Genomic DNA, 20,618 nt, shown 5'->3' with positions numbered 1-20,618 from the left:
GGGAGCTAAGTACGCAGCCTTGTAGATCTTGTAGACAGCAGGATGGAGATGAAAAGGGAGACGCAAGCCAGGCAAATAAGTTTACAAAAGTATCCTAATACATGCTCCTAAACGTTTCCCTATGATGGATATTAGTCTGACTGGCCTGTAGTTTCCTGCTTTCTGTGTCCCTTTTTGAATGAAGTTACATTTGCTATTTTCCAATCCAATGGAACCAATGCATCAACTAGCTCACCACCAGCGACTGCCTTTAAGACCCTAGGATGAAGTCCAGACCCTAGGATGAAGTCCATCAGGAATTTGTCAGCCCACAGCTCCAACTATTTGCCCAATACTACTTCAGTGGTGAATGTAATTTTCCTGAGTTCCTCCCTCCCTTCCATTTCTTGATTTATAGTCATTTATGGAATGTATCCTCCAGAGTGAATCATAGAATCATGGAATTTACAGTGCAGAAGGAGGCCATTCGGCCCATCGAGTCTGCATGGGCCCTTGGAAAGAGCTCCCTACCCAAACTCTCACCTCCACCCTACCCCTGTACCCCAGTAACCACCTAACCTTGTAGGATGCATGGTAGTTAGCACAGTTGCTTCACAGCCCAAGGGTCCCAGGTTCGATTCCTGGATTGGATTACTGTCTGTGTGGAGTCTGCACGTTCTTCCCATGCGTGTGTGGGTTTCCTTCGGGTGCTCCGGTTTCCCCTCTCAGTCCAAAGATGTGCAGGATAGGCGGATTGGTCATTCTAAATTGCCCGTAGTGTCCACAAATGTTAGGTGGGGTTACGGGGATAATTATCATAGAATTTACAGTGCAGAAGGAGGCCATTTGGCCCATCAAGTCTGCATGGGCTCTTGGAAAGAGCACCCTACCCAAAGTCAACACCTCCACCCTATCCCCATAACCCAGTAACCTCACCCAACACAAAGGGCAATTTGGACACTAAGGGCAATTTACCATGGCCAATGCACCTAACCTACACATCTTTGGACTGTGGGAGTAAACTGGAACACCCGGAGGAAACCCACGTGCACACGGGGAGGATGTGCAGACTCTGCACAGACAGTAACCCAAGCCGGAATCGAACCTGGAGCTGTGAAGAAATTGTGCTATCCACAATGCTATCATGCTGCCCAAAAGGGAATAGGGTGGAGGCATGGCGCTTCGGTGGGGTGCTCTTTCCAAGAGCTGGTGCAGACTCGATGGGCTGAATGGCCTCCTTCTGCACTGTAAATTCTGTGATTCTGTGACTAAGGGCAATTTAGCATGACCAATACATCTAATCTGCACATCTTTGGTCTGTGGGAGTAAACCGGAACACCCGGAGGAAACCCACGGAGGAAACAGATGACGCAGGAAAAGGTGGTTTTCTTAAAACCACGGAGGAAACCCATGCAGACACAGGAAGAACGTGCAAACTCTGAACAGACAGTGACCCAAGACAGGAATCAACTAGGGGACTGTAACTGTGAAACAACTGTGCTAACCACTATGCTACCGTGCCGCCCGCGGTGGATTGATGCAAACACCTGTTTAATTCATCCACCATCTCCCTACTTTGCATTATTAACCATATAGTCCGCTCTTGAATTGGATCTTCCAAAATGCGTCACCCCGCATTTGCCTGGATTGAACTCCATCTGCCATTTCTCTGCCCAACTCTCCAATCTATCTATATTTTGCTGTATTCTCTGACAGTCCCCCTCGCTATCTGCAGCTCCCCCAATCTTAGTGTCATCTGCAAACTTGCTAATCACACCACGATACCTTCGTCTAGATCATTTATGTATATCACAAACAACAGTGGTCCGAGCCAGCCACCTTTCTCCATTTTGAGACACTTCCTTCCACCACTGCTCTCTGTCTCCTGTTGCCCAGCTAGTTTTTAATTCATCCAGCTAGTACACCCTGCACCCCATGCTTTTTCCATCAACCTGCCATGGGAAACTTTATCAAACGCATTACTGAAGTCCATGAATATGACATCTACAGACCTTCCCTCATCAATTAACTTTGTCTCTTCCTCAAATAATTCTATTAGGTTTGTAAGACATGACCTTTGCTGCACAAAACAATGCTGCCTATCACTGATAGGTCTAGTTTCTTCCAAATGTGAAGAGATCCTATCCCTCAGAATCTCCTCCAACAGTTTGTCTACCACTGAAGTCAAGCTCACAGGTCTATAATTCCCTGGATTATCCCTGCTACCCTTTGTGGTAGGCTATATTAGGGGTATCGTGGTACCTAGGTGGGATGTACCTTGTACTGTAGTATGAGTGGTAAAACCTGCCTGCTGGTTCCGCACAACAGGCGGAGCATAAGAGTCTGTGTTTCACCCACAGCAATCATTCTGTACCGGAGATGCTGGGGTAACGACTTGTTCATTAAAGCCTTCAATTGGACTACAATCTTGCTTCAGTAGTGATTGATTATGCATCACCCTTCTTAAACAAAGGGACAACATTAGCAATTCTCCAGTCCTCCGGGACCTCACCCGTGCTCAAGTATGCTGCAAAGATATCTGTTAAGGCCCCAGCTATTTCGTCCCTCGCTTCCCTCAGTAACCTGGGATAGATCCCATCCGGACCTGGGGACTTGTCCACCTTAATGCCTTTTAGAATACCCAAAACTTCCCCTTTATGCCGACTTGACCTGGAGTATTTAAACATCCATACCTAACCTCAACATCCATCATGTCCCTCTCCTTGGTGAATACCGATGCAAAGTACTCATTAAGAATCTCACCCATTTCCTCTGACTCCACGCATAAATTCCCTCTTTTGTCTTTCAGTGGGCTAATCCTTTCTCTAGTTACCCTCTTGCTCCTTATATACAAATAAAAGGCTTTGGGATTTTCCTTAACCCTGTTAGCCAAAGATATTTCATGACCCTTTTAGCCCTCTTTATTGCGCGTTTGAGATTTGTCCTCCAATGCTTCATCAGTTTTGAGTCGCCTCGATGTTACATGTGCTTCCTTTTTCATTTTAGCTAGATTCATAGAACAGTACAGCACAGAACAGGCCCTTCGGCCCTCGATGTTGTGCCGAGCAATGATCACCCTACTTAAACCCACGTAACCCGTATACCCATAACCCAACAATCCCCCCATTAACCTTACACTACGGGCAATTTTAGCATGGCCAATCCACCTAACCCGCACATCTTTGGACTGTGGGAGGAAACCGGAGCACCCGGTGGAAACCCACGCACACACAGGGAGGACGTGCAGACTCCACACAGACAGTGACCCAGCCGGGAATCGAACCTGGGACCCTGGAGCTGTGAAGCATTGATGCTAACCACCATGCTACCGTGAGGCCCCTTGTGAGCTAGTCTCACAATTCCACCCGTCATCCATGGTTCCCTAATCTTGCCATTTCTATCTCTCATTTTCACAGGAACATGTCTGTCCTACACTCTAATCAACCTTTCCTTAAAAGACTCCCACATTTCAAATGTGGATTTACCTTTAAACAGCTGCTCCCAGTCCACATACCCGAGCTCCTGCCGAATTTTGTGATAGTTGGCCTTTCCCCAATTTAGCACTCTTCCTTTAGGACCACTCTCGTCTTTGTCCATGAGTATTCTAAAACTTACAGAATTGTGATCGCTATTCCCAAAGTAATCGCCGACTGAAACGTCTACCACCTGGCTGGGATCATTCCCCAATACCAGGTCCAGTATAGCCCCTTCCCGAGTTGGACTATTTACGTACTGCTCTAAAAAAACTCTCCAGGATGCTCCTTACAAATTCTGCTCTATCTACGCCTCCAACACCACATGAGTCCCATTCAATGTTGGGGAAGTTAAAATCTCCCATCACAATCACCCTATTGCTCCTACTTTGTTCTATAATCTGTCTACATATTTGTACATCTACTTCACGCTCGCTTTTGGGAGGCCTATAGTAAAGTCCTAACAATGTTACTGCACCCTTCCTATTTATTAGCTCTGTCCATATTGCCTCAGTGCTCGAATCCTCCATCATGCCCTCCTTAATCACAGCTGTGATATCATCTCTGACTAGTAATGCAACTCTTCCACCCCTTTTACCTCAATCGCTATCCCTCCTGAAGCATCTATACCCTGGGATATTTAGTTGCCAATCTTGCCCATCCTTCAACCAAGTCTCAGTAATACCAATAACATCATAGAACATAGAACATTACAGCGCAGTACGGGCCCTTCGGCCCTCGATGTTGCGCCGACCTGTGAAACCATCTGAAGCCTATCTGACCTACACTATTCCATTTTCATCCATATGTCTATCCAGTGACCACTTAAATGCCCTTAAATTTGGCGAGTCTACTACTGTTGCAGGCAGGGCGTTCCACACCCCTACTACTCTCTGAGTAAAGAAACTGCCTTTGACATCTGTCCTATATCTACCACCCCTCAATTTAAAGCTATGTCCCCTCGTGTTGGTCATCACCATCCGAGGAAAAGGACTCTCACTGTCCACCCTATCTAACCCTCTGACTATCTTATATGTCTCTATTAAATCACCTCTCAGCCTTCTCCTCTCTAACGAAAACGACCTCAAGTCCCTGATCCTTTCCTTGTAAGACCTTCCCTCCATACCAGACAACATCCTAGTAAATCTCCTCTGAACCCTTTCCAAAGCTTCCACATCCTTCCTATAATGTGGTGACCAGAACTGCACGCAGTACTCCAGGTGCGGCCGCACCAGTGTTTTGTACAGCTGCAGCATGACCTCGTGGCTCTGAAACTCAATCCCCCTACTGATAAAGGCTAGCACACCATATGCCTTCTTAACAGGCCTATTAACCTGGGTGGCAACTTTCAGGGATTTATGTACCTGGATGCCGAGATCTCTCTGTTCATCTACACTACCAAGAATCTTGCCATTAGTCCAGTACTCTGCATTCCTGTTACTCCTTCCAAAGTGAACCACCTCACACTTTTCCGCATTAAACTCCATCTGCCACCTCTCAGCCCAGCTCTGCAGCTTATCTATGTCCCTCTGTAACCTATAACATCCTTCAGCACTGTCCACAACTCCACCGACCTTCGTGTCATCTGCAAATTTACTAACCCTTCCTTCTACACCCTCTTCCAGGTCATTTATAAAAATGACAAACAGCAGTGGCCGCAAAACAGATCCTTGGGGTACACCACTAGTAACTGAACTCCAGGATGAACATTTGCCATCAACCACCACCCTCTGTTTTCTTTCAGCTAGCCAATTACTGATCCAAACCGCTAAATCACCTTCAATCCCATACTTCCGTATTTTCTGCAACAGGCGACCGTGGGGAACCTTATCAAACGCCTTACTGAAATCCATATACACCACATCAACCGCTTTACCCTCATCCACCTGTTTGGTCACCTTCTCAAAAAACTCAGGTTTGTGAGGCATGACCTACCCTTCACAAAACCGTGTTGAATATCGCTAATCAACTTGTTCTTTTCAAGATGATTATAAACCCTATCTCTTATAACCTTTTCCAACATTTTACCCACAACCGAAGTAAGGCTCACAGGTCTATAATTACCAGGGTTGTTGCTACTCCCCTTCTTGAACAAGGGGACAACATTTGCTATCCTCCAGTCTTCCGGCACTATTCCTGTCGACATAGACAACATAAAGATCAAGGACAAAGGCTCTGCAATCTCCTCCCTGGCTTCCCAGAGAATCCTAGGATAAATCCCATCTGGCCCAGGGGACTTATCTATTTTTACACTTTCCAAAGTTGCTAACACCTCCTCCTTGTGAACCTCAATCCCATCTAGCCTGGTCGACTGTACCTGAGTATTCTCCTCGACAACATTGTCTTTCTCCAGTGTAAACACTGACGAAAAATATCCATTTAACGCTTCCCCTATCTCCTCTGATTCCACACACAACTTTCCACTACTATCCTTGATTGGCCCTAATCTTACTCTAGTCATTCTTTTGTTCCTGGTATGCCTATAGAAAGCCTTAGGGTTTTCCTTGATCCTATCCGCCAATGACTTTTTGTGTCCTCTCCTCGCTCTTAACTCTCCCTTTAGGTCCTTCCTGGCTAACTTGTAACTCTCAAGTGCCCTAACTGAGCCTTCATGTCTCATCCTAACATAAGCCGCCTTCTTTCTCTTGAGAAGTGCTTCAACTTCCTTAGTAAACCACGATTCCCTTGCTCGACAACTTCCTCCCTGCCTTACCAAGGACACGCAGTAGCTGTTCCTTGAAAAAGCTCCACATTTCGATTGTACCCATCCCCTGCAGTTTCCTTCCCCATCCTATACATCCTAAATCTTGCCGAATAGCATCATAATTACCTTTCCCCCAGCTATAATTCTTGCCTTGCGGTTCCCAGGTAGCACGTTCAGGATTAGTACCTGGGAATAATTAATAATTAGTATTCCCAGGTACTAATCCAAGCCCTAAATTCATCTGCATTACCTGCTACACTTTTCGCATTAAAACAAATGCACCTCAGACCACCTGTCCCTTTGCGATCATCATCTCTTCCCTGTCTACTTTTCCCCTTAGTCACATTGAGTTTATTATCCAGTACCTTACTGGCTTTAGTTGCTGCTTCTTTACTGACCTCTAACTTCCTAATCAGGTTCCCATCCCCCTGCCACATTAGTTTAAAACCTCCCCAACAGTGTTAGCAAAAGCACCCCTGAGGACATTGGTTCCAGTCCTGCCCAGGTGTAGACCATCCGATTTGTAATGGTCCCACCGCCCCCAGAACCGGTTCTAATGTCCAAAAATCTGAACCCCTCTCCTCCTCCTGCACCATCTCTCAAGCCTCGTATTCATTCTGACTATTCTTAAATTTCTACTCTGACTGTTTCGTGGCACTGGTAGCAATCCTGAGATTACTACCTTTGAGGTCCTACTTTTTAACTTATCTCCTAACTCCCTAAATTCTGATTGTAGGACCTCATCCTTTTTTTACCTATATCGTTGGTGCCTATATGCACCACGACAACTGGCTGTTCACCCTCCCCCTTCAGTATGTCCTGCAGCCGATCTGAGACATCCCCTCCCCGTGCACCCGGGAGGCAACATACCATTCGGGAGTCTCGTTTTCGACCACAGAAACGCCTGCCTACTCCCCTTACGATTGAATCCCCTAAGACTATAGCCCTGCCAGCCTTTTTCCCGCCCTTCTGTGCAGCAGAGCCAGCCACGGTGCTATGAGACTGGCTACTACTGCCTTCCCCTGGTGAGCCATCTCCCCCAACAGTATCCAAAACGGTATACCTGTTTTGGAGGGAGATGACCACAGGGGACACCTGCACTGCCTACCTGCTCTTTCTCTGCCTTTTGGTCACCCATTCCCTGTCTCCCTCACCAATCCTAATCTGCGGTGTGACCAACTCACTGAACGTGCTATCCACGACCTCCTCAGCATTGCGGATGTTCCAAAGTGAGTCCATCCACAGCTCCAGAGCCATCATGCGGTCGAACAGGAGCTGCAGCTGGACACACTTCCCGCACATGAAGGAGTCAGGGGCATCGGCTGCATCCCTGAACTCCCACATTGCGCGCGAGGAGCACAACACGGGTCTGGGATCTCCTGCCATTTTTACCCTTTACCTTAACTGACTACAAATATAATATCAAATAATTAATAAGTGAAAGGAATAAAGATTTTACTTACCAATCACAATACTCATCAACATGTCTGTCCTGCGGTCTAATCAACCTTTCCTTAAACGACTCCCACATTTCTAATGTGGATTTACCCTTAAACAGCTGCTCCCAATCCACATTCCCTCGTTCCTGCCAAATTTTGTTATACTTGGCCTTTCCCCAATTTGGCACACTTCCTTTGGGACCACTCTCGTCTTTGTCCATGAGCATGCTAAAACTTACAGAATTGTGATTGCTATTCCCAAAGTAATCACCGACTGAAACTTCAGCCACCTGGCCTGGATCATTCCCCAATACCAGGTCCAGTATGGCCCCTTCTCAAGTTGGACTATTTACAGACTGCTCTAATAAACTCTCCTGGATGCTGTTTACAATTTCTGCTCCATCTACACCTCCAACACTACTTGAGTCCCATTCAATGTTGGGGAAATTAAAATCTCCCATCACGACCACTCTATTGCTCCTACGTTTTTCTATAATGTGTCTACATATTTGTACCTCTACTTCACGCTCGCTTTTGGGAGGCCTGTAGTAAAGTCCCAACAATGTTACTGCACCCTTCCTATTACTTAGCTCTCTCCATATTGCCTCAGTGCTCGAATCCGCAATCGTGCCCTCCTTCAGCACAGCTGTGATATCCTCTCTGACCAGTAATGCAACTCCTCAACCCCTTTTACCTCCCTCTCTAACCCTCCTGAAGCATCTATACCCTGGGATATTTAGTTGCCAATCTTGCCCTTGCCTCAACCAAGTCTCAGTAATACGAATAACATCATATTCCCATGTACTAATCCAAGCCCTAAGTTCATCTGCCTTACCTGCTACACTTCTCGCATTAAAACAAATGCACCTCAAACCACCTGTCCCTTTGCGTTCATCATCTCTTCCCTGTCTACTCTTCCCCTTAGTCAGAATGCATTCATTATCTAGTACCTTACTGGCTTTAGTTGTTGCTTCTTTACTGACCTCTAACTGCCTAATCTGGTTCCCATCCCCCTGCCACATTAGTTTAAAACTTCCCCAACAGTGTTAGCAAAAGCACTCCCGAGGACATTGATTCCAGTCCAGCCCAGGAGACCATCCGACTTGTAATGGTCCCACCGACCCCAGAACCGATTCCAATGTCCCAAAAATCTGAACCCCTCCCTCCTGCACCATCTCTCAAGCCACGTATTAATTCTGACTATTCTTGAATTTCTACTCTGACTGTCACGTGGCATTGGTAGCAATCCTGAGATTACTACCTTTAGAACATAGAACAGTACAGCACAGAACAGGCCCTTCGGCCCTCGATGTTGTGCCGAGCAATGATCACCCTACTCAAACCCACGTATCCACCCTATACCCGTAACCCAACAATCCCCCCCTTAACCTTACTTTTTTTTAGGACACTACGGGCTATTTAGCATGGCCAATCCACCTAACCCGCACATCTTTGGACTGTGGGAGGAAACCGGAGGAAACCCACGCACACACGGGGAGGACGTGCAGACTCCGCACAGACAGTGACCCAGCCGGGAATCGAACCTGGGACCCTGGAGCTGTGAAGCATTTATGCTAACCACCATGCTACCGTGCTGCCCACAGTTGAGGTCCTACTTTTTAACTTATCTCCTAACTCCCTAAATTCTGATTGTAGGACCTCATCCTGTGTTTTACCTATATCGTTGGTGCCTATATGCACCACGACAACTGGCTGTTCACCCTCCCCCTTCAGTATGTCCTGCAGCCGATGAAAGACGTCCCTGACCCGTGCACCCGGGAGGCAACATATCATTCGGGAGTCTCGTTTTCGACCACAGAAACGCCTGTCTACTCCCCTTACGATTGAATCCCCTATGACTATAGCCCTGCCAGTCTTTTTCCTGCCCTTCTGTGCAGCAGAGCCAGCCATGGTTCCATGAACCTGGCTACTACTGCCTTCCCCTGGTGAGTCATCTCCCCCAACAGTATCCAAAACGGTATACCTGTTTTGGAGGGAGATGACTGCAGTGGACACCTGCACTGCCTTCCTGCTCTTTCTCTGCCTTTTGGTGACCCATTCCCTGTCTCCCTCACCAATCCTAATCTGCGGTGTGACCAACTCACTGAACGTGCTATCCGCAATCTCCTCAGCATCGCGGATTCTCCAAAGTGAGTCCATCCACAGCTCCAGAGCCGTAATGCGGTCTAACAGGAGCTGCACATGAAGGAGTCGGGCATCGGCCACGTCCCTGAACTCCCACATTGAGCACGAGGAGCATAACAAGGGTCTGGGATCTCCTGCCATTTTTACAATTTACCTTAACTGATTACAAATATAATATAAATTTTGTTAACTCTTATCTGAATATCTATAAAAACTCTACTATCTGTCCTTATATTACTAGCTTGCTGGGCTGGAGGAGTCGACAAGGGTGGTGAGACATTGGATGCATTTGAAAATAAGAATTAAGATTTTAGAATTAAATAGTCGTCAGTCAGGGAGAGACCATCCAGGAGCAGTAACAATGGTGCGCATGCGCGTTTCTGCTACAGGTGAGCTGAGGGAGGGTTGAAGTTGAGCAATGTGATGGAGATGAAAGTAGACAGTCTCAGTGTGGATAGATCTTTTCCTTGTGTATGGCACCTTGGGTTCTTAGGCAGGAATGGGATCCATTGTATAGCTGTTGATTTCAGTGTACGGTGGCGGTGTTTAGCACTGTTACCTCACTGCCAAGGACCCGAGTTCAATTCTGTACTACAGAGTACTTGGGGAATTTGGTGCAGTGAGGGCAAAGGTGCAGTTCTGGTTCTTTTACAACCCAAGAAATTGTCTGAGGGAGGAAACAAGGAGAGTGAGATCTGGTGAATAGCTGATGTTTGAATTCATTTTGAAGTCATTTGAAGTAGGAAGCATGATGTTCGTCTTTTACATAATGCAATATTAATTTTAGAATGCCAACTAACAAATGTGTGCCTCCTCTGAAACTAACACCACAGCTCCCAGAAGTATAGCTAGGGGTCAATTTTCTTTTACCCTTTGGGCACTGTGGTGAGAAGGTGGAAGGATTCCTTGACTGATTATCAGCCCATTAGTCTGCTTTATGAATGCATTTTCCACAGCCAACAAGTCTTGGCAGGGCCTTGATCCTGGAGCTTGATATTGGAGACCAAATCTCTAAATGCTGTTCTGATCAACCCATAAAAATGAACAACTTGGGGCTGACAGCCCCTGATTGGACTGATCAAGTCTCTCTCTATGCTCAAGGTACTAACCAATTAATAGCCTCCACCTGTGTATTCTTTACTTAATGCAATTAACATGCCATTAACGATAACAACTAGGGTGGCACAGTGGTTAGCACTGCTGCCGCACAGCGCCAGGGACCCATGTACGAATTCGACTTTGGGCAGGTGGGTGGATTGGCCATGCTAAATTGCCCCTTAGTGTCCAAAGATTAGGTTGGGTTACGAGGATAGAGCGGGGGAGTGCGCCTACGTAGAATGCTCTTTCAGAGGATTGGTGCAGTCTCAATGGGCCGAATGGCCGCCTCCTGCACTGCAGGGATTCTAAATATTTCTAGAGGATAGTCTATAAAGTAATGGTATAGCATAAAAGCTCATCTCCATGCATTGCACATTCTGTACATGTGGAAACTCCGGAGTGTTTCTTGTGAACTGGACTACCACATGTGCTGAAAGTGTCATCAGCTAGCAGCTCAATTTCTAGGTTTCTGAAATTGAGTGACAGCTGGAGTCACTACAGGGCATCCGCAAGGCTGAGAGCTTTGAGGGCCCGTATTGTCCGAGAAGCGACACTCATCCTCTGCCTAAAAAGTCCCCCAACTTGATGCTCCTTCTCATTGCTTCCCAAATCTTCAGATCCCGGATTTCCTGGAAATAAAGAGCGGAGTATCCATAGGGAACTCCATCAAAGTAGAGTATACTCTGGGTGGGGGAGGGGAAGAGACAGGGCAAGTCCCTTTTTATGGCACCAGTTTCCATTTGGTAAGTTTAAATATCCAATTTGAATGTTAGTGAATGAGAGTTGGGTAAAAATGGCGCTGAGAGGGCATTTGCACCTGGGAGATGGTTCGGGGATGAGCATCCTAGGCAAGTAGGGGCAGCACGGTGGCGCAGTGGTTAGCACTGCAGTATCATGGCACCGAGGTACCAGATTCGATCCTGGCTCTGGGTCACTGTCTGTCTGGAATTCGCACATTCTCCCTGTGTTTGCGTGGGTTTCGTCCTCACAAACCAAAGATGTGCAAGATAAGTGGATTGAACACGCTAAATTGCCCCTTAATTGGAAAAAATGAATTGGGTACTCTAAATTTAAAAAAAAAGAAACCTAGGCAAGTGAGTGGGCTGCATGAGTGCCCCCCCCCCCCCCCCCCCTCCTCCCCTCAGTGGACTGCAAGGTTGGAAATCAGGCTTGTTCACTAACAATGACCCCATAAATAAGATCAATTGCATTTAATACACAACAAATATTTCATAACCAGTTAGAGAAAATGGTTAATCATTTATATATTAATAGAACTATCATCAACTTCAAAAGGTAAAACAGAATAGATATGTTCACTTTGGACGCAGAGTGGAGCTTGCGGCTCTCACAGTCAATATTGTGTTCAATCAGCAAAAACCTCACTTCATGGGGCTGGTTTAGCACATTGGGCTAAATGGCTGGCTTTTAAAGGAGACCAAGGCAGGCCAGCAGCACGGTTCAATTCCTGCACCAACCTCCCCGAACAGGTGCCGGAATGTGGCGACTAGGGGCTTTTCACAGTATCTTCATTTGAAGCCTACTTGTGACAATAAGCGATTTTCATTTTCATTTGCCCTCACTTTCCCTGCCTATCACTTAAGTCAGACCAGGAGGAAATAACTATGTAAACTGAAATTTGGCAACGCTGCACGTGGGTTACAGTCAACAAAATGTCTCTCGGGCCGCACTCTGATGGGCTGCATATTGACCCCGGGCAATGGGTTGCCCACCTCTGAATTAGGGGCATAAAAAGAAAATGGATGACAATATTGATTAGGAAACAATTCGGAGGATATCAGAGGATAGAGTAGCTGTTGAACAGGCAGAAATAGTATGCAGCAATTCTGTGAGGAAGGATAGACATTTGATAGGGCAAAGTTGCACTCAGTAGAATGGGTTAAAGTGTGCCTGTTTCACTGCAAGGACTGTCAGGAATAATGGAGATGAACTTAGAGCATGGATCAGTACTTGGAAGTACGATGTTGTGGCTATTATGGAGACATGGATTTCACAGGGGCAGGAATGTTCTCAGAGGGTTTAGATGCTTTCAGAAGATTAGGGAGGGAGGTAAAAGAGCTGGGGAAGTGGCACTGTTAATTAGGGAGTGCACCACAGCTACAGAAAAGAAGGTAGTTGAGGAGGGTTTGTCTACTGAGTCAGTATGGGTGGACTCAGAAACAAGAAAGGAGCAGTTACTTTATTGCGAGTTTTCTGTAAACCCCCCAATAGCAGCAGAGAGATTGAGCGGCAGATCTTGGAAAAGTGCAGAAGTAACAGAGTTGTTGTCATGGGTGATTTCAACTTCCCTAATATTGACTGGAACCTCCTTACTGCAAATGGTTTGGATGGAGCAGATTTTGTTAGGTGTGTAAGGAAGGATTCCTGACTCAGTATGTAGATAGGCCGACTAGGGGGGGAGGCCATATTGGACTTGGTGCTCGGCAACAAGCCAGGCCAGGTGTCAGATGTCTCGGCGGGAGGGCATTTCGGTGACGGTGACCACAACTCCTTGACCTTTACCATAGTCATGGAGAGGGATAGGAACACAGTATGGGAAGGTATTTAATTGGTGGAGGGGGAATTATATTGCTATTAGAAGGAGCTGAGGAGCATAAAGTGGGAAAAATTGTTCTTGGGGAAATGCACAACAGTAATGTGGGGATTGTTCAAGGAGCGCTTGCTCCTTTGGTGCCTCACGGTAGCATGGTGGTTAGCATCAATGCTTCACAGCTCCACGGTCCCAGGTTCGATTCCCGGCTGGGTCACTGTCTGTGTGGAGTCTGCACGTCCTCCCCGTGTGCGCGTGGGTTTCCTCCGGGTGCTCCGGTTTCCTCCCACAGTCCAAAGATGTGCGGGTTAGGTGGATTGGCCATGCTAAATTGCCCGTAGTGTAAGGTTAATGGGGGGATTGTTGGGTTACGGGTATACGGGTTACGTGGGTTTAAGTGGGGTGATCATTGTTCGGCACAACATAGAGGGCCGAAGGGCCTGTTCTGTGCTGTACTGTTCTATGTTCTATGTTCTATGCTGCGAGTGCTGAATTGTTTTGTCCCACTGAGACGAAGAAGGAATGGTAAGGTGAAGGAGCCTTGGATGGCACGAGAAGTGGAGCTTCTAGTCAAGAGGAAGAAGAAAGCTTACATAAGTTGAGGAAGCAAGGATCTGACTCGGCTCTAGAGGGTTACTAGGGAGCCAGGAAGAAACTCAAAAATGGACTGAGGAGAGCTAGAAGGGAGCATGAAAAAGCCCTGGCGGAAAGGATTAGGGAAAACCCCGAGGCGTTCTACACTTATGTGAGAAATTACCAGGGTGATCAGAGTGACAGTAGGACCGACCAGGGATAGTGGAGGGAACTTGTGCCTGGAGTCTGAAGAGATGGGGGAGGCCCTAAATGAATGTTTTGCTTCATTATTCACTAGAGAGAGGGACCTTGTAGCCATGAGAACAGTGTGAACCAGGTTAATAGACTCTAACAGGTTGATATTAAGAAGGAGTATGTGTGCTGGAAATTTTGAAAGCATCAGGATAGATAAATCCCCTGGACCTGGCGGGATACACCCAAGGTTACTACGGGAAGCGTTGGCGATGATCTTTCCGTTCTCACTCGCCACTGGAGAAGTACCAGAGGCGAATGTTCCCCTATTCAAGAAAGGGAATAGGAAAATTTCTGGGAATAACAGACCCATCAGTCTTACGTCTATGATGAGCAAAATATTGGAAAGGAGAGATAGGATTTATGATTATTTGGGAAAACATTGTTTGATTAAAGATAGCCAGCATAGCTTTGTATGGGGCAGGTCATGCCTCACAAGCCTCATTGAATACTTTGAGGATGTGACGAGACACATTGATGAAGGTCGGGCAGTGCATGTGGTGTATATGAATTTCAGTCAGGCATTTGTTAAGGTTCCCCATGGTAGGTTCATTCAGAAACTTAGGGGGCAAGGGATACAGGGAAATTTGGCTGTCTGGACACAGAATTGGCTGGCCGAAAGAAGACAGCGAGTGGTAGTGGATGGAAAGTATTCCGCCTGGAGGTCGGTGACTAGTGGTGTCCCGCAAGATCTGTTCTGGGACCTCTGCTCTTTGTGGATTTTATAAATGTCTTGGATGAGGAAGTAGAAGGGTGAGTTAGTAAGTTTGCCAATCACACGAAGGTTGGTACAGGTTACAACAGGACATTGACAGGATGCAGAGCTGGGCTGAGAAGTGGCAGATGGAGTTCAACCTTGATAAATGTGAAGTGATTCATTTTGGAAGGTTGAATTTGAATGCTGAATACAGGGTTAAAGGCAGGATTCTTGGAAGTGTGGAGGAACAGAGGGATCTTGGGATCCACATACATAGATCCCACAAAGTTGCCACCCAGGTTGATAGGGTTGTTAAGAAGGCGTATAGTGTGTTGGCTTTCATTATAGGGGGTTTGAGTTTAAGAGCCATGAGGTTTTGCTGCAGCTTTATTAAACTCTAGTTAGACCACACTTGGAATATTGTGTCCTGCTCTGGTTGCCTCATTATAGAATGTGGATGCTTTGGAGAGGGTATAGAGGAGATTTACCAGGATGCTGCCTGGACTGTAGGGCATGTCTTATGAAGGAAGGTTGAGGGAGCTCGGGCTTTTCTCACTGGAGCGAAGAAGGCAGAGAGGTGACTTGATAGAGGTGTACAAAGTGATGAGAGGCATGGATAGAGTGGAAAACCAGAGACTTTTCCCCAGGGCGGAAATGGCTGTCACGAGGGGACATAATTTTAACGTAATTGGAGGAAGGTCTAGGGGAGATGTCAAGAGGTAGGTTCTTTACACCGAGAGTGTTGGGTTCGTGGAATGCACTGCCAGCAGAGGTGGTGGAGTCAGTGTCATTTGGGACATTTAAGCGACTCAGACAGGCACATGGACAGCAGTAAATTGAAGGGGTGTAGGTTAGGTTGATCTTAGATTAGGATAAATGGTCGGCACAACATCGTGGGCTGGAGGGCCTGTACTGTGCTGTACTGTTCTATGTTCTAATTATAGCAGTGAGGAGGGATGGCATGATGGAAGGTTTATCAAATGAATTAATATCGCCTGGAACTGAAGAATCAAAATGAGATCTGGTTTAGCTGAAGTGGACTTGAAACAACTACTCGAAGGTAAGTCAGTGGTGGGTATCCGTGGAAGAGATAGAGAGCTCAGAGCAAGTATGTACCCTTTAAAAAAACAGCTTTGGGATTCTGAAAAGGAAGTAGAAACAGACATCTTAATGTATTTAAAAATGATGTGAACTAGATATACTGTAACCTGCAAGACCATGGGCCAAGAGCTGGAAAGTGGAATTTGGCTAGATACTGCAGATATAATATGAACCTAGAAATTAGGAGCAGAAGTAGGCAGTTTCGAGCCTGCTCCGCCATTCAATCAGATCATGGCTGATCTCTTCCTGGTCTCATCTCTCCTCATCTCTCCACCTGCTGCCCCTATCCCTTTAACCTGTTTTTAAAATCTGAAATATATCTATCTCCTTCGTGAAACCATTTGGTAGTTCAGATTCCTCCACACTATGGGGCAGCGAGTTCCACAAATTCACCACACTCTGCGAGAAGTGGTTCCTCCTCATCTCAGTTCAAATTCTACCACCTCTCAACCTATATCTGTGACCTCTCATTCCAGATTGCCTCATAAGGGGAAACATTTGGTCTACGTTTACTTTATCAATCCCATTTAGTATTTTATACACCACGATTAGATCCCCTCAACCTTCTAAACTCCAGCGAGTATAAGCCTAAACGGTATAATCTCTCCTCATATGTCAACACTTTCATCCCCAGTATCAGTCTGGTGAACCTCTTCCGAACTGCCGAAATGCCACCACATCCGTCCTCAAATAAGGAGACCAAAACTGGGCACAATACTCCAGATGTGACCTCATCAACACAATTGCAACAACACTTCTCCACTTTTCTACCCCAGTCCTTTTGCAAAACACAATAAAATTTAATTTGCCTTTTTTATTAATTGCTGTACCTGCATACCAACTTTTTACGATTCATGAACAAAGACACCCAGATTCCCCTCCCCAGATGCATTTTGAAGCTGCATTCCATTCAGTTAATAATCTGCCTTGCTATTTTTCGTCCAGAATGGATAACCTCACATGTATCCACCCTCTGCGTAAAAAAACTTTACACGCACATCTCCCTTAAACTTTTCCAATCTCACCTTGAAATCGTGACCCCTTGTAATTGACACCCCCACTCTTGGAAAAAGCATGTTGCTATCCACCCTGTCCATACCTCTTATAATTTTGTAGACCTCAATCAGGTTTCCCCTCAACCTCCGTCTTTCCAATGAAACCAATCCTAATCTACTCAACCTTTCTTTATAGCTAGCACCCTCCATACCAGGCAACATCCTGGTGAACCTCCTCTGCACCCTCTCTAAATCATCCACATCCTTCTAGTAATGTGGCGACCAGAACTGTACGCAGTATTCCAAATGTGGCCTAACCAAAGTCCTATACAACTGTAACATGACCTGCCGACTCTTCTACTCAATACCCCGTCCGATGAAGGCAAGCATGCTGTATGCCTTCTTGACCACTCTGTCGACCTGCGTTGCCGCCTTCAGGGTACAATGGACCTGAACATCCCTCCTTGTTCAGTCTTGCCTTCCAGTCTACAGCGCCTGGTATGTTCTTTCATGCTATTTGCTTTTTCGTTCCTTTGACCGTTATTGACATTGGCCATTCTCTTCCACTGCAGTTGGAGGCTGCAAAACACTCAGTAGGAGATCTGGGCTATGGACTCAAGAAAGATAAAAAGAAAAAGAATGAACTACAATCACCACAATCACAGAGTGTAGAACACTAAGGATCTCTGTGTAGTTCTGTCACAAACCAAATCTGCCGCTACAGGATTAAATATACATAAGAGCAGAAAATAAATACATTTGGCTGACTTAAGTGACTATATGAGACTTAAATGAGAGGGAACTATGACGCAGTGCTGTTGCCCCGTTGAGAATATTACACTCTCTAATAATGTCCCTGACTCCTTCACATGCAGGAAGTGTGTCCAACTGCAGCTCTTGTTAGACTGAATGATGGCTCTGGAGCTACGGATGGACTCACTTTGGAGCATCCACGATGCTGAGTAGGTCGTGGACGTTTAGCTGATTGGTCACACCGTAGATTAGGATTGCTGAGGGAGAAAGGGAATGGGTGACCAAAAGGCAGAGAAAAAGCAGGTGTCCCCTGTGGTCATCTCCCTCCAAAACAGGTACACCGTTTTGGATACTGTTGGGGGAGATGGCTCACCAGGGGATGGCAGCAGTAGCCATGTTCATGGCACCATGGCTGGCTCTGCTGTACAGAAGGGCGGGAAAAGAGTGGAAGGGCTATAGACACAGGGTATTCAATTGTAAGGGGAGTAGATAGGCGGTTTGTGGTTGAAAACGAGACTCCCAAATGGTATGTTGCTTCCCAGGTGCATGGGTCAGGGATGTCTCAGATCGGCTGCAGAACATTCTGAAGGGGGAGGGGGAGCAGCCAGTTGTCGTGCTGCATATAGGCACCAATGATATAGGTGAAAAAACGGGATGAGGTCCTACAAGCAGAATTTAGGGAGTTAGGAGCCAAGTTAAAAGTTGGACCTCAGAGGTAGTAATCTCAGGATTGCTACCAGTGCCACGTGGTAGTAAGAGTAGAAATGAAAGAATAGGCAGGATGAATGCGTGGCTTGAGAGATGGTGCAGGATGGAGGGATTCAGATTTTTGGGGCATTGGGACCGGCTCTGGGGGAGGTGGGACTACTACAAATTGGACGGTCTACACCTGGGCCGGACTGAAACCAATTTTCTTGGGGGTGCTTTTGCTAATGCTGTTGGGGAGGGTTTAAACTAATGTGGCAGGGCGATGGGAACCAAATGAGGTTAGTGGACATTAAGGAGGTAGTAACTCAAGCCTGTAAGGAACTCGATCATGAAGTCAGCGTGACTAAGGGGAAGAGTAGGTAGGGAGCAGATGATGAACTCAAAGGGACTGGTGGTCTGAGGTGCATTTGTTTTAATGCAAGAAGTAAGGCAAATGAATTTACAGCTTGTATTAGTACTTAGGAGTATGATGTTATTGCTATTATTGAGACTTGGTTGAGGGAAGGGCATGATTGGCAACTAAATATCCCAGGATATCGATGCTTCAGGCAGGAGAGAGAGAGGGAGGTAAAAGGGGTGGAGGAGTTGCATTACTGGTCAGAGAGGATATCACAGCTGTGCTGAAGGAGGGCACTATGAGTCGTGAGCAGTGAGGCGATAGGGGCAGAGTTCAGAAATAGGAAGGGTGCGGTAACAATGTTGGGGCTGTACTACAGACCGCCCAACAGAGAGCGTGAGAGAGGTACATATATGTAAACAGATTATGTAAAGATGTCGGAGCAACAGGGTGGTGGTGTTGGGAGATTTTAATTTTCCCAACATTGACTGGGATACACTTAGTGTTAGAGATCTAGATGGAGCAGAATTTGTAAGGAGCATCCAGGAGTGTTTTCTAGAGCAGTATGTAAATCGTCCAACTCAAGAAGGGGCTATACTGGACCTGGTGTTGGGGAATAAGCCCGGCCTGGTGGTTGAAGTTTCAATTGGGGATTACTTTGGGAATAGTGATCACAATTCCGTAAGTTTTAAAATATTCATGGACAAAGACGAGAGTGGTCCTAAAGGAAGAATGCTAAATTGGGGGAAGGCCAACTATACCAATATTCGGCAGGAGCTGGGCAATGTGGATTGGGAGCAGCTGTTTGAAGGTAAATCCACATTTGATATGTGGGAGGCTTTTAAAGAAAGGTGAGTAGAGTGCAGGGCAGACATGTCCCTGTGAAAATGGGTGCTTGAAATGGCAAGATTAGGGAACCATGGATGATAGGTGAAATTGTGAGACTAGCTAAGAGGAAAAAGGAAGCATACATCAGGTCTAGGCGATTAAAGACAGACAAAGCTTTGGAAGAATATCGGGAATGTAGGACCAATGTGAAACGAGGAATCACGAGGGCTAAAAGGAATCTTGAAATATCTTTAGCAAACCGGGTTAAGGAAAATCCCAAAACCTTTTATTCATGAGGAGCAAGAGGGTAACTGGAAAAAGAGTTGGCCCACTCAAGGACTAAGGAGGAAAATTATGCGTGGCGTCAGAGAAAATGGGTGAGATTCTTAATGAGTACCTTGCATCGGTATTCACCGAGAAGAGAGCCATGACGGCTATTAAGGTTAGGGATAGATGTTTGATTACTCTAGGTCAAGTTAAGGAGGGAAGATGGATTGGGTATTCTAGAAGGCATTAAGGTGGACAAGTCCCCAGGTCCGGATGGGATCTATCCCAGGTTACTGAGGGAAGTGAGAGAGGAAATAGCTGGGGCCTTAACAGATATCTTTGCAGCATCCTTGAACACGCTTGAGGTACCGGAGGACTGGAGAATTGCTAATGTTGTCCCCTTGTTTAAGAAGGGTAGCAGGGATAATCCAGGTAATTATAGACCGGTGAGCCTGACATCTGTGGTAGGGAAGCTGCTGGAGAAAACCCTGAGGGATAGGATCTATTCCCATTTGGAAGAAAATGGGCTTATCAGTGATAGGCAACATGGTTTTGTGCAGGGAAGGTCATGTTTTACCAACTTAATATAATTCTTTGAGGAAGTGACAAAGTTGATTGATGAGGGAAGGGCTGTAGCGGTCACGAGTTCAAGGTAAGAGGGGAAAAGTTTAAGGGAGATATGCGTGGAAAGTTTTTTACGCAGAGGGTGGTGGGTGCC

At 46.3% G+C, this 20,618-nt stretch overlaps 1 protein-coding gene across 1 annotated transcript in view; it reads left to right on the top strand.

Moving 5' to 3' along the window:
- Positions 1 to 20,618, top strand: part of ryk (receptor like tyrosine kinase) — a 319,820-nt gene that overhangs the window by 176,257 nt on the left and 122,945 nt on the right. The window lies entirely within an intron of this gene.

Source organism: Scyliorhinus canicula, chromosome 13 (genome assembly GCF_902713615.1).
Source record: "Scyliorhinus canicula chromosome 13, sScyCan1.1, whole genome shotgun sequence".
In the NCBI taxonomy this organism is placed as follows: domain Eukaryota; kingdom Metazoa; phylum Chordata; class Chondrichthyes; order Carcharhiniformes; family Scyliorhinidae; genus Scyliorhinus; species Scyliorhinus canicula.
The sequence above is the reverse complement of the archived record's forward strand: the minus strand, read 5'-3'. Positions and strand labels throughout refer to the sequence as shown.